The sequence below is a fragment of the Dreissena polymorpha genome, chromosome 6 (assembly GCF_020536995.1).
Source record: "Dreissena polymorpha isolate Duluth1 chromosome 6, UMN_Dpol_1.0, whole genome shotgun sequence".
NCBI lineage: Eukaryota > Metazoa > Mollusca > Bivalvia > Myida > Dreissenidae > Dreissena > Dreissena polymorpha.
Genome location: NC_068360.1, coordinates 158563 through 171190, shown reverse-complemented (window position 1 = coordinate 171190; position 12628 = coordinate 158563). Strand labels below are relative to the sequence as shown.

General features: G+C 32.2%; 1 protein-coding gene across 2 annotated transcripts in view; it reads right to left on the bottom strand.

Annotated features, from left to right (window-relative positions):
* Positions 1 to 2891, bottom strand: part of LOC127833327 (reelin-like) — a 50589-nt gene extending 47698 nt beyond the window's left edge. For both annotated transcript variants that reach the window (XM_052358504.1, XM_052358505.1), the window contains exon 1: positions 2652 to 2891. The gene's annotated coding sequence lies outside the window, so the exon portion shown is untranslated. The remainder of the gene's footprint in view (positions 1 to 2651) is intronic.
* Positions 2892 to 12628: the final 9737 nt, after the last annotated feature.

Sequence of the window (12628 nt, the reverse complement as noted above, 5' to 3'; positions counted from 1 at the left end):
ATGCAGTAAGAAAGTTTTGACTCGAGACTCCCATGGGGGCGGCCATTGTTGAATGTTGAAACACGAACGACAACGCTGCTAGGAGAATTTTATCAATGAAAATCAACGAGGTCGAGGTATTTCGATTAGAAAAATCGAGTTATCTCAATCGGACTGGCTCTGTCTTTTACATAGGTCGCCATTGTGAATAATTTTTTGATGGTTATCATACCTTAGACAATGCTGTTCCAGCATCGTCAAAAATATCTTCCAGTGATAGGCATAAGCACTGAGATTGCATAAAAAATAATATTAATAAATTAAATTTGTTTTAGCCCTTGAAAATCTCACAAGCCATGCAATGTTTAATGTGAGTTAAATTAAAAACTTGAAAACAAAACAAAAGCAACAAAAATGGAACTTTTACTGGTTTGAAATCGGTTAACAATAGACAGTGAGAATAGCCACACATAACCAAAATGAGTTTTTAGAGTGGAATGCTTTAACAACTATTTCCAAAGGTTATTCTTGTATTGTGCTTTGATTTTTTTCAAATCATCAAATAAGATATTTAGATCATCTGCCATGAAATGCTTATTTTTATGTTGTAAATAACTATATTTTTATTTTTATATTTATTTTTTAGTTACCCGTTGTTTATTATAATGCATACACATACTAAATTAATAAAAATCTTTCGACAAAACGTCTTCTTAGAAAAAGATAGTTCGACTATGTACCGTAATTACTCTATGTTTTCGGACACTAAGTTTTCGGACACCCCCTTTTTTAGCAAAAATAATTATTTTTCATGACTCTTAATTTTCGGACACACGATTTTTCGTCCATTATTTATGTCTCTAAGTTTTCGGACAGAATATTTTACAGCGCTATTTTACCAAATTTCGGTCCTGTTTTCGATATCTAATGACACTTCGATCATGGGGTTTTACAACCAGATTAACATCATAAAACATGGAAGGTGCATGCCCAGTCCCCTCATGATAGTAAGAAAGTGTACCAAGTTTGAATGCAATAGCATTGATACTTTCTTAGAAAAGTGGACCTTAACGCAAAACTTAACCGGACGCCGACGCCGACGCCAAGGTGATGACAATAGCTCATTTTTTTTTTCAAAAAATAGATAAGCTAAAAATGATTTATTAGACCCTAGATTTTTTTTTGCAATCATTTTTCATCAATTACAAATGTTTAAAAAAATTAGTGTTTCATGCTTCTCATGGTACCAGTTTTTTGTCCGAAAATTAATTACATTTTTTTTTAAATGCGTTACCCCTTGTTGCCAAAAAATTCATAAAAAATATAATTTTCAAAGATATCCTTAAAAACAAAAAGAACATGCCTTCTTAAACCTGAAATATTATTCCTTCAAGCATTTTACATCAATTATTTATGTTTGAAAAAATCATTGGTTCATGCTAAATACTGTTTGATATACTGTAAATAATGTAACTACACATCCAAGTAGTGAGTCCATCAAACAATTGCAACCGAAACACCTGGGGTGCCAAGGCACCAGCCAAAGTCAAATGCCTTCTGACTTAGTGCATTTTTTCTATTTATATTTGTATGCATTTGTATGTGTTTGAAAAAATGTATAATCTTAAATGACATCTTCTGAAAAATCCAGGCCCTGGTCTGACACATTGGTAACATTAACGTTAAACTGTTACCAGGCTTCTGAATTTAATTAACCAGGTCACAGGAAAGGGGCAGTCTAATCAGTATCCAATTAAACTATTTGTCATTGTCAGAAAACTGCTCTTAAGCAAACAGCTTTCAAGCAACTGCAGACTGAACTGGATCTAAACTGGCCACAATCACCTTAATGTCTCTTTTACTGGGATACAGTTCATTTAACTTTAAAGGGATCTTTTTACGTTTTGGTAAATTGACAAAAATTGAAAAAAATTGTATCGGATTCGCAAATTTTCGTTTTAGTTATGTTATTTTTAGGAAACCGTATTACTGAACATTAACCATGGTCTAATATAGCCATTATATGAATCTTTTAACGATTTAAAAATTATAAAGCGTTGCAACGCGAAACGATTGAATAATTTGAATGTTATGTTGTTGTTGTTTAATTGTGTGTAACTACGAAGATTGCTTATATCAGGTATAAAATATGTCAACCATTTATACTTGGCAGAATAGTCGAGCAGGCAAATGCGTTTTTACTCCAGGACTAAGGGGGTCACTGGTTCGAGCCCTGCTGCGGACTACTTTTTTTTAAAAAGAATTTTATTCTGGATTTTTAACTGGAGCTTTTAAGATCCAATGTTTACATTTATCAATATAAAGCATTTAGTGACTAACTTCAAAACATGTCAAAATCTGTGAAAAGGCCCCTTTAACATAATATCTACTCCTATAAATATGATGTCAATATACATGGACTAAACGGTAAATTACGTCTAATTATTTGGACTATAATGGCATCAACTACTTAAATAGAAAGAAGAAAGAATTCATACAAACCAGTAATTTGAGTAAAGAGTTTGTAATCAATGTTGTATTTCAGGACAGCTTGGTGATATGCAAATCCCATATCATGTTGATATCGGGTATCATAGCCATTCAATAAGTTGCAAAATGCTCAAACAAAATTTATATAGCAAAATGTGACTTAAATTGATAACTAAAAATACCAGTATCATCAGTATGCCAGTTTTCCTTGTCAAGCTGTCGAGATCCAGAAAGTGCTTCATTCACATTGAATATATCCTTCAAATTCCATGTATTGTTGCATTACTAAATAGCGAAACAAGCCGATTTAAGCTGTAAGAAAGTTTTGACACAAGTGTTATCAAGTCTCTCATGGGCGAAGCCATTGTTGTAGAAATTGATCCATTCACATCGAATATATCCTTTGAATTCTATCCATTGTTGTCATTAGCGGAGATTGGTGAATAAATAATTCATATATCATAAATGAAAGCTTCTAAATAGCGAAACAAGCCAATTATTGCAGTAAGAAAGTTTTGACTCGAGACTCCCATGGGGGCGGCCATTGTTGAATGTTGAAACACGAACGACAACGCTGCTAGGAGAATTTTATCAATGAAAATCAACGAGGTCGAGGTATTTCGATTAGAAAAATCGAGTTATCTCAATCGGACTGGCTCGGTCTTTTACATAGGTCGCCATTGTGAATAATTTTTTGATGGTTATCATACCTTAGACAATGCTGTTCCAGCATCGTCAAAAATATCTTCCAGTGATAGGCATAAGCACTGAGATTGCATAAAAAATAAAATATTAATAAATTAAATTTGTTTTAGCCCTTGAAAATCTCACAAGCCCTGCAATGTTTAATGTGAGTTAAATTAAAAACTTGAAAACAAAACAAAAGCAACAACAATGGAACTTTTACTGGTTTGAAATCTGTTAACAATAGACAGTGAGAATAGCCACACATAACCAAAATGAGTTTTTAGAGTGGAATGCTTTAACAACTATTTCCAAAGGTTATTCTTATATTGTGCTTTGATTTTTTTCAAATCATCAAATAAGATATTTAGATCATCTGCCATGAAATGCTTATTTTTATGTTGTAAATAACTATATTTTTATTTTTATATTTATTTTTTAGTTACCCGTTGTTTATTATAATGCATACACATACTAAATTAATAAAAATCTTTCGACAAAACGTCTTCTTAGAAAAAGATAGTTCGACTATGTACCGTAATTACTCTATGTTTTCGGACACTAAGTTTTCGGACACCCCCTTTTTTAGCAAAAATAATTATTTTTCATGACTCTTAATTTTCGGACACACGATTTTTCGTCCATTATTTATGTCTCTAAGTTTTCGGACAGAATATTTTACAGCGCTATTTTACCAAATTTCGGTCCTGTTTTCGATATCTAATGACACTTCGATCATGGGGTTTTACAACCAGATTAACATCATAAAACATGGAAGGTGCATGCCCAGTCCCCTCATGATAGTAAGAAAGTGTACCAAGTTTGAATGCAATAGCATTGATACTTTCTTAGAAAAGTGGACCTTAACGCAAAACTTAACCGGACGCCGACGCCAAGGTGATGACAATAGCTCATTTTTTTTTTCAAAAAATAGATAAGCTAAAAATGATTTATTAGACCCTAGATTTTTTTTTGCAATCATTTTTCATCAATTACAAATGTTTAAAAAAATTAGTGTTTCATGCTTCTCATGGTACCAGTTTTTTGTCCGAAAATTAATTACATTTTTTTTTAAATGCGTTACCCCCTTGTTGCCAAAAAATTCATAAAAAATATAATTTTCAAAGATATCCTTAAAAACAAAAAGAACATGCCTTCTTAAACCTGAAATATTATTCCTTCAAGCATTTTACATAAATTATTTATGTTTGAAAAAAATCATTGGTTCATGCTAAATACTGTTTGATATACTGTAAATAATGTAACTACACATCCAAGTAGTGAGTCCATCAAACAATTGCAACCGAAACACCTGGGGTGCCAAGGCACCAGCCAAAGTCAAATGCCTTCTGACTTAGTGCATTTTTTCTATTTATATTTGTATGCATTTGTATGTGTTTGAAAAAATGTATAATCTTAAATGACATCTTCTGAAAAATCCAGGCCCTGGTCTGACACATTGGTAACATTAACGTTAAACTGTTACCAGGCTTCTGAATTTAATTAACCAGGTCACAGGAAAGGGGCAGTCTAATCAGTATCCAATTAAACTATTTGTCATTGTCAGAAAACTGCTCTTAAGCAAACAGCTTTCAAGCAACTGCAGACTGAACTGGATCTAAACTGGCCACAATCACCTTAATGTCTCTTTTACTGGGATACAGTTCATTTAACTTTAAAGGGATCTTTTCACGTTTTGGTAAATTGACAAAAATTGAAAAAAATTGTATCGGATTCGCAAATTTTCGTTTTAGTTATGTTATTTTTAGGAAACCGTATTACTGAACATTAACCATGGTCTAATATAGCCATAATATGAATCTTTTAACGATTTAAAAATTATAAAGCGTTGCAACGCGAAACGATTGAATAATTTGAATGTTATGTTGTTGTTGTTTAATTGTGTGTAACTACGAAGATTGCTTATATCAGGTATAAAATATGTCAACCATTTATACTTGGCAGAATAGTCGAGCAGGCAAATGCATTTTTACTCCAGGACTAAGGGGGTCACTGGTTCGAGCCCTGCTGCGGACTACTTTTTTTTAAAAAGAATTTTATTCTGGATTTTTAACTGGAGCTTTTAAGATCCAATGTTTACATTTATCAATATAAAGCATTTAGTGACTAACTTCAAAACATGTCAAAATCTGTGAAAAGGCCCCTTTAACATAATATCTACTCCTATAAATATGAGGTCAATATACATGGACTAAACGGTAAATTACGTCTAATTATTTGGACTATAATGGCATCAACTACTTAAATAGAAAGAAGAAAGAATTCATACAAACCAGTAATTTGAGTAAAGAGTTTGTAATCAATGTTGTATTTCAGGACAGCTTGGTGATATGCAAATCCCATATCATGTTGATATCGGGTATCATAGCCATTCAATAAGTTGCAAAATGCTCAAACAAAATTTATATAGCAAAATGTGACTTAAATTGATAACTAAAAATACCAGTATCATCAGTATGCCAGTTTTCCTTGTCAAGCTGTCGAGATCCAGAAAGTGCTTCATTCACATTGAATATATCCTTCAAATTCCATGTATTGTTGCATTACTAAATAGCGAAACAAGCCGATTTAAGCTGTAAGAAAGTTTTGACACAAGTGTTATCAAGTCTCTCATGGGCGAAGCCATTGTTGTAGAAATTGATCCATTCACATCGAATATATCCTTTGAATTCTATCCATTGTTGTCATTAGCGGAGATTGGTGAATAAATAATTCATATATCATAAATGAAAGCTTCTAAATAGCGAAACAAGCCAATTATTGCAGTAAGAAAGTTTTGACTCGAGACTCCCATGGGGGCGGCCATTGTTGAATGTTGAAACACGAACGACAACGCTGCTAGGAGAATTTTATCAATGAAAATCAACGAGGTCGAGGTATTTCGATTAGAAAAATCGAGTTATCTCAATCGGACTGGCTCGGTCTTTTACATAGGTCGCCATTGTGAATAATTTTTTGATGGTTATCATACCTTAGACAATGCTGTTCCAGCATCGTCAAAAATATCTTCCAGTGATAGGCATAAGCACTGAGATTGCATAAAAAATAAAATATTAATAAATTAAATTTGTTTTAGCCCTTGAAAATCTCACAAGCCCTGCAATGTTTAATGTGAGTTAAATTAAAAACTTGAAAACAAAACAAAAGCAACAACAATGGAACTTTTACTGGTTTGAAATCTGTTAACAATAGACAGTGAGAATAGCCACACATAACCAAAATGAGTTTTTAGAGTGGAATGCTTTAACAACTATTTCCAAAGGTTATTCTTATATTGTGCTTTGATTTTTTTCAAATCATCAAATAAGATATTTAGATCATCTGCCATGAAATGCTTATTTTTATGTTGTAAATAACTATATTTTTATTTTTATATTTATTTTTTAGTTACCCGTTGTTTATTATAATGCATACACATACTAAATTAATAAAAATCTTTCGACAAAACGTCTTCTTAGAAAAAGATAGTTCGACTATGTACCGTAATTACTCTATGTTTTCGGACACTAAGTTTTCGGACACCCCCTTTTTTAGCAAAAATAATTATTTTTCATGACTCTTAATTTTCGGACACACGATTTTTCGTCCATTATTTATGTCTCTAAGTTTTCGGACAGAATATTTTACAGCGCTATTTTACCAAATTTCGGTCCTGTTTTCGATATCTAATGACACTTCGATCATGGGGTTTTACAACCAGATTAACATCATAAAACATGGAAGGTGCATGCCCAGTCCCCTCATGATAGTAAGAAAGTGTACCAAGTTTGAATGCAATAGCATTGATACTTTCTTAGAAAAGTGGACCTTAACGCAAAACTTAACCGGACGCCGACGCCAAGGTGATGACAATAGCTCATTTTTTTTTTCAAAAAATAGATAAGCTTAAAATGATTTATTAGACCCTAGATTTTTTTTTGCAATCATTTTTCATCAATTACAAATGTTTAAAAAAATTAGTGTTTCATGCTTCTCATGGTACCAGTTTTTTGTCCGAAAATTAATTACATTTTTTTTTAAATGCGTTACCCCTTGTTGCCAAAAAATTCATAAAAAATATAATTTTCAAAGATATCCTTAAAAACAAAAAGAACATGCCTTCTTAAACCTGAAATATTATTCCTTCAAGCATTTTACATCAATTATTTATGTTTGAAAAAATCATTGGTTGATGCTAAATACTGTTTGATATACTGTAAATAATGTAACTACACATCCAAGTAGTGAGTCCATCAAACAATTGCAACCGAAACACCTGGGGTGCCAAGGCACCAGCCAAAGTCAAATGCCTTCTGATTTAGTGCATTTTTTCTATTTATATTTGTATGCATTTGTATGTGTTTGAAAAAATGTATAATCTTAAATGACATCTTCTGAAAAATCCAGGCCCTGGTCTGACACATTGGTAACATTAACGTTAAACTGTTACCAGGCTTCTGAATTTAATTAACCAGGTCACAGGAAAAGGGCAGTCTAATCAGTATCCAATTAAACTATTTGTCATTGTCAGAAAACTGCTCTTAAGCAAACAGCTTTCAAGCAACTGCAGACTGAACTGGATCTAAACTGGCCACAATCACCTTAATGTCTCTTTTACTGGGATACAGTTCATTTAACTTTAAAGGGATCTTTTCACGTTTTGGTAAATTGACAAAAATTGAAAAAAATTGTATCGGATTCGCAAATTTTCGTTTTAGTTATGTTATTTTTAGGAAACCGTATTACTGAACATTAACCATGGTCTAATATAGCCATAATATGAATCTTTTAACGATTTAAAAATTATAAAGCGTTGCAACGCGAAACGATTGAATAATTTGAATGTTATGTTGTTGTTGTTCAATTGTGTGTAACTACGAAGATTGCTTATATCAGGTATAAAATATGTCAACCATTTATACTTGGCAGAATAGTCGAGCAGGCAAATGCGTTTTTACTCCAGGACTAAGGGGGTCACTGGTTCGAGCCCTGCTGCGGACTACTTTTTTTTTAAAAAGAATTTTATTCTGGATTTTTAACTGGAGCTTTTAAGATCCAATGTTTACATTTATCAATATAAAGCATTTAGTGACTAACTTCAAAACATGTCAAAATCTGTGAAAAGGCCCCTTTAACATAATATCTACTCCTATAAATATGAGGTCAATATACATGGACTAAACGGTAAATTACGTCTAATTATTTGGACTATAATGGCATCAACTACTTAAATAGAAAGAAGAAAGAATTCATACAAACCAGTAATTTGAGTAAAGAGTTTGTAATCAATGTTGTATTTCAGGACAGCTTGGTGATATGCAAATCCCATATCATGTTGATATCGGGTATCATAGCCATTCAATAAGTTGCAAAATGCTCAAACAAAATTTATATAGCAAAATGTGACTTAAATTGATAACTAAAAATACCAGTATCATCAGTATGCCAGTTTTCCTTGTCAAGCTGTCGAGATCCAGAAAGTGCTTCATTCACATTGAATATATCCTTCAAATTCCATGTATTGTTGCATTACTAAATAGCGAAACAAGCCGATTTAAGCTGTAAGAAAGTTTTAACACAAGTGTTATCAAGTCTCTCATGGGCGAAGCCATTGTTGTAGAAATTGATCCATTCACATCGAATATATCCTTTGAATTCTATCCATTGTTGTCATTAGCGGAGATTGGTGAATAAATAATTCATATATCATAAATGAAAGCTTCTAAATAGCGAAACAAGCCAATTATTGCAGTAAGAAAGTTTTGACTCGAGACTCCCATGGGGGCGGCCATTGTTGAATGTTGAAACACGAACGACAACGCTGCTAGGAGAATTTTATCAATGAAAATCAACGAGGTCGAGGTATTTCGATTAGAAAAATCGAGTTATCTCAATCGGACTGGCTCGGTCTTTTACATAGGTCGCCATTGTGAATAATTTTTTGATGGTTATCATACCTTAGACAATGCTGTTCCAGCATCGTCAAAAATATCTTCCAGTGATAGGCATAAGCACTGAGATTGCATAAAAAATAAAATATTAATAAATTAAATTTGTTTTAGCCCTTGAAAATCTCACAAGCCCTGCAATGTTTAATGTGAGTTAAATTAAAAACTTGAAAACAAAACAAAAGCAACAACAATGGAACTTTTACTGGTTTGAAATCTGTTAACAATAGACAGTGAGAATAGCCACACATAACCAAAATGAGTTTTTAGAGTGGAATGCTTTAACAACTATTTCCAAAGGTTATTCTTATATTGTGCTTTGATTTTTTTCAAATCATCAAATAAGATATTTAGATCATCTGCCATGAAATGCTTATTTTTATGTTGTAAATAACTATATTTTTATTTTTATATTTATTTTTTAGTTACCCGTTGTTTATTATAATGCATACACATACTAAATAAATAAAAATCTTTCGACAAAACGTCTTCTTAGAAAAAGATAGTTCGACTATGTACCGTAATTACTCTATGTTTTCGGACACTAAGTTTTCGGACACCCCCTTTTTTAGCAAAAATAATTATTTTTCATGACTCTTAATTTTCGGACACACGATTTTTCGTCCATTATTTATGTCTCTAAGTTTTCGGACAGAATATTTTACAGCGCTATTTTACCAAATTTCGGTCCTGTTTTCGATATCTAATGACACTTCGATCATGGGGTTTTACAACCAGATTAACATCATAAAACATGGAAGGTGCATGCCCAGTCCCCTCATGATAGTAAGAAAGTGTACCAAGTTTGAATGCAATAGCATTGATACTTTCTTAGAAAAGTGGACCTTAACGCAAAACTTAACCGGACGCCGACGCCAAGGTGATGACAATAGCTCATTTTTTTTTCAAAAAATAGATAAGCTAAAAATGATTTATTAGACCCTAGATTTTTTTTTGCAATCATTTTTCATCAATTACAAATGTTTAAAAAAATTAGTGTTTCATGCTTCTCATGGTACCAGTTTTTTGTCCGAAAATTAATTACATTTTTTTTTAAATGCGTTACCCCTTGTTGCCAAAAAATTCATAAAAAATATAATTTTCAAAGATATCCTTAAAAACAAAAAGAACATGCCTTCTTAAACCTGAAATATTATTCCTTCAAGCATTTTACATCAATTATTTATGTTTGAAAAAATCATTGGTTCATGCTAAATACTGTTTGATATACTGTAAATAATGTAACTACACATCCAAGTAGTGAGTCCATCAAACAATTGCAACCGAAACACCTAGGGTGCCAAGGCACCAGCCAAAGTCAAATGCCTTCTGACTTAGTGCATTTTTTCTATTTATATTTGTATGCATTTGTATGTGTTTGAAAAAATGTATAATCTTAAATGACATCTTTTGTTCGTAAACACTCTAGAGGCCACATTTGTTGTCCGATCTTCATGAAACTTGGTCAGAATTAAGCTTCGTTCCAATAAAATCTCAATCGAGTTCGAAACTTGGTCGTGCCGGGTCAAAAACTAGGTCACTAGGTCCAAAAAATGAATAAAACTTGTAAACACTGTGGAAGTCACATTTCATGCCCAATCTTCATGTAACTTTGTCAAAATGTTTGTCTTAATGATATGTTAGTTGAGTTCAAAAGTGGTTCCGGTCCGTTGAATAACATGGCCGCCAATAGGCTGGGCAGTTTTCTATGGCAAGCGAAATGCACATTAAATCCTTAAACCACGGTTTAACAGTTAACTATATAGTTAAGAGACTTTGAACCCGGGTTCAAAGTGCCGTTTGCACATTAAATCCTTAAACCCGAGTTCAAGAGTTTGAACCGCAGTTCAAAGTGTGTCTAAAAATAGATACAAATCTGTTATCTGAGACAACCAATTAGCGGAGCTTAAACCACAATTAGCTATATATAGAAGGTAAATGCCGCGATTTCATTGGTCCTCTCTTAACTATAGGGTTAAGAGACTTTAAACTGCGGTTCAAAGTCTTAAACTGCGGTTAAGAGGCGCGGGATGCACATTAATTATTTAACAGTTAATAATATAGTTAAGAAATTTTGAACCCGAGTTCAAAGTGCCGTTTGCACATTAATTCCTTAAACCCGAGTTCAAGAGTGTAAACTGCGGTTCAAAGTCTTAAACTGGGGTTAACAAGCGCGGAATATACATTTATTACCTAACTGTTGAATATATACAGTAATAATACTAGTTGTTAATTCATGTTGTCGTTTTATTACCAAATTTATGGATGTAATCTCTAAATTATCTCAATTTCTTAACCTGGAAGTGGATAGTTCCGATTTATTTACGGAACCACATACATTGATAAATATGAAAAAACACTAGTTTAATAATATAAATCCTTTATTAATCAAAATCATATGTTCAACCTCTCCTATACCACTTTACCATTGTAACGATTTGGAAAACAGACCGGACTAAAACATCCGTATTAATAATAATAACAACAAATAAAAGCTTTATTTTCAAAACGTTACACAAAAAAGAAAAATGGAAAAATGACAAGACAACATTTTTTTTTGACAATTTAACTTAACTAATACAAGAATAATGGTTATGCATTAATTAAAAATAATTTAACAAAGCGGGATGCTAAGAGTTCTTTATCGACGCACTCCCACTCATTGAGGTCTATTAATGTATAAAGTTTCAAACTGATGCTATTAATACTTTTTAACGAGACAAACGACGGACAAGTGATCCCTATAAGAAAACATTGGTTAGAAAACAATATTAATGCACAGTATTCGATACAAAAGCATTTGTTCGTTAACAGAAAATACTATAATTGTAACATAATTATACTATGTACAACAACCTCAAGGTAGACATAATGTAATACAAATTTGTAGTTAATTAAATAAATAAAGTATAAAATGAATCATAAACATTATTGTCTCGCGTTCTGAGAAAACTGGACATAATGCTGGTGCGTAAATTGTCATCCCAAATTAGCCTGTTCAGTCCGCACAGGCTAACAAGGGACGACAATTTGCTCTTTTATGGAATGTTTCGTTTTAATAATGTCTCTTCTTAGCAAAAATCCAGATAAGGCGGAAAGTGTCACTTTATGCATAAGCATTATGCCCATTTTTCTCAGAACACGACACAATTATGCATGTTCAAAACCATTTCTAGCTACATTTTCCCACATTCTCTTTCACTATTGCTTTAACTTATATTTTTATGGGACCGTTTCATCAAAGATCGTACGACAATCTTAATTTATAACTTAAATTTAAAAACTAAAAATATACAAGCTGTTGATAAATAGCTCCGCAAGATATAAGCCATCGGTAAGAAAATGATAAAATAAATGATTTTACTTGAAATAAGCAAAAATATGCTTCGGTCTGTTAAAATAATGTTTCTTTGAAATTCGTATCGTATTCTAAATTTGTCGTACGATGTTTGATGAAACGGCCCATAAGAATATAAGTTAAAGCAAGAATTTGACAGTATTTGAGTGATCTCAGCTATATCATACTC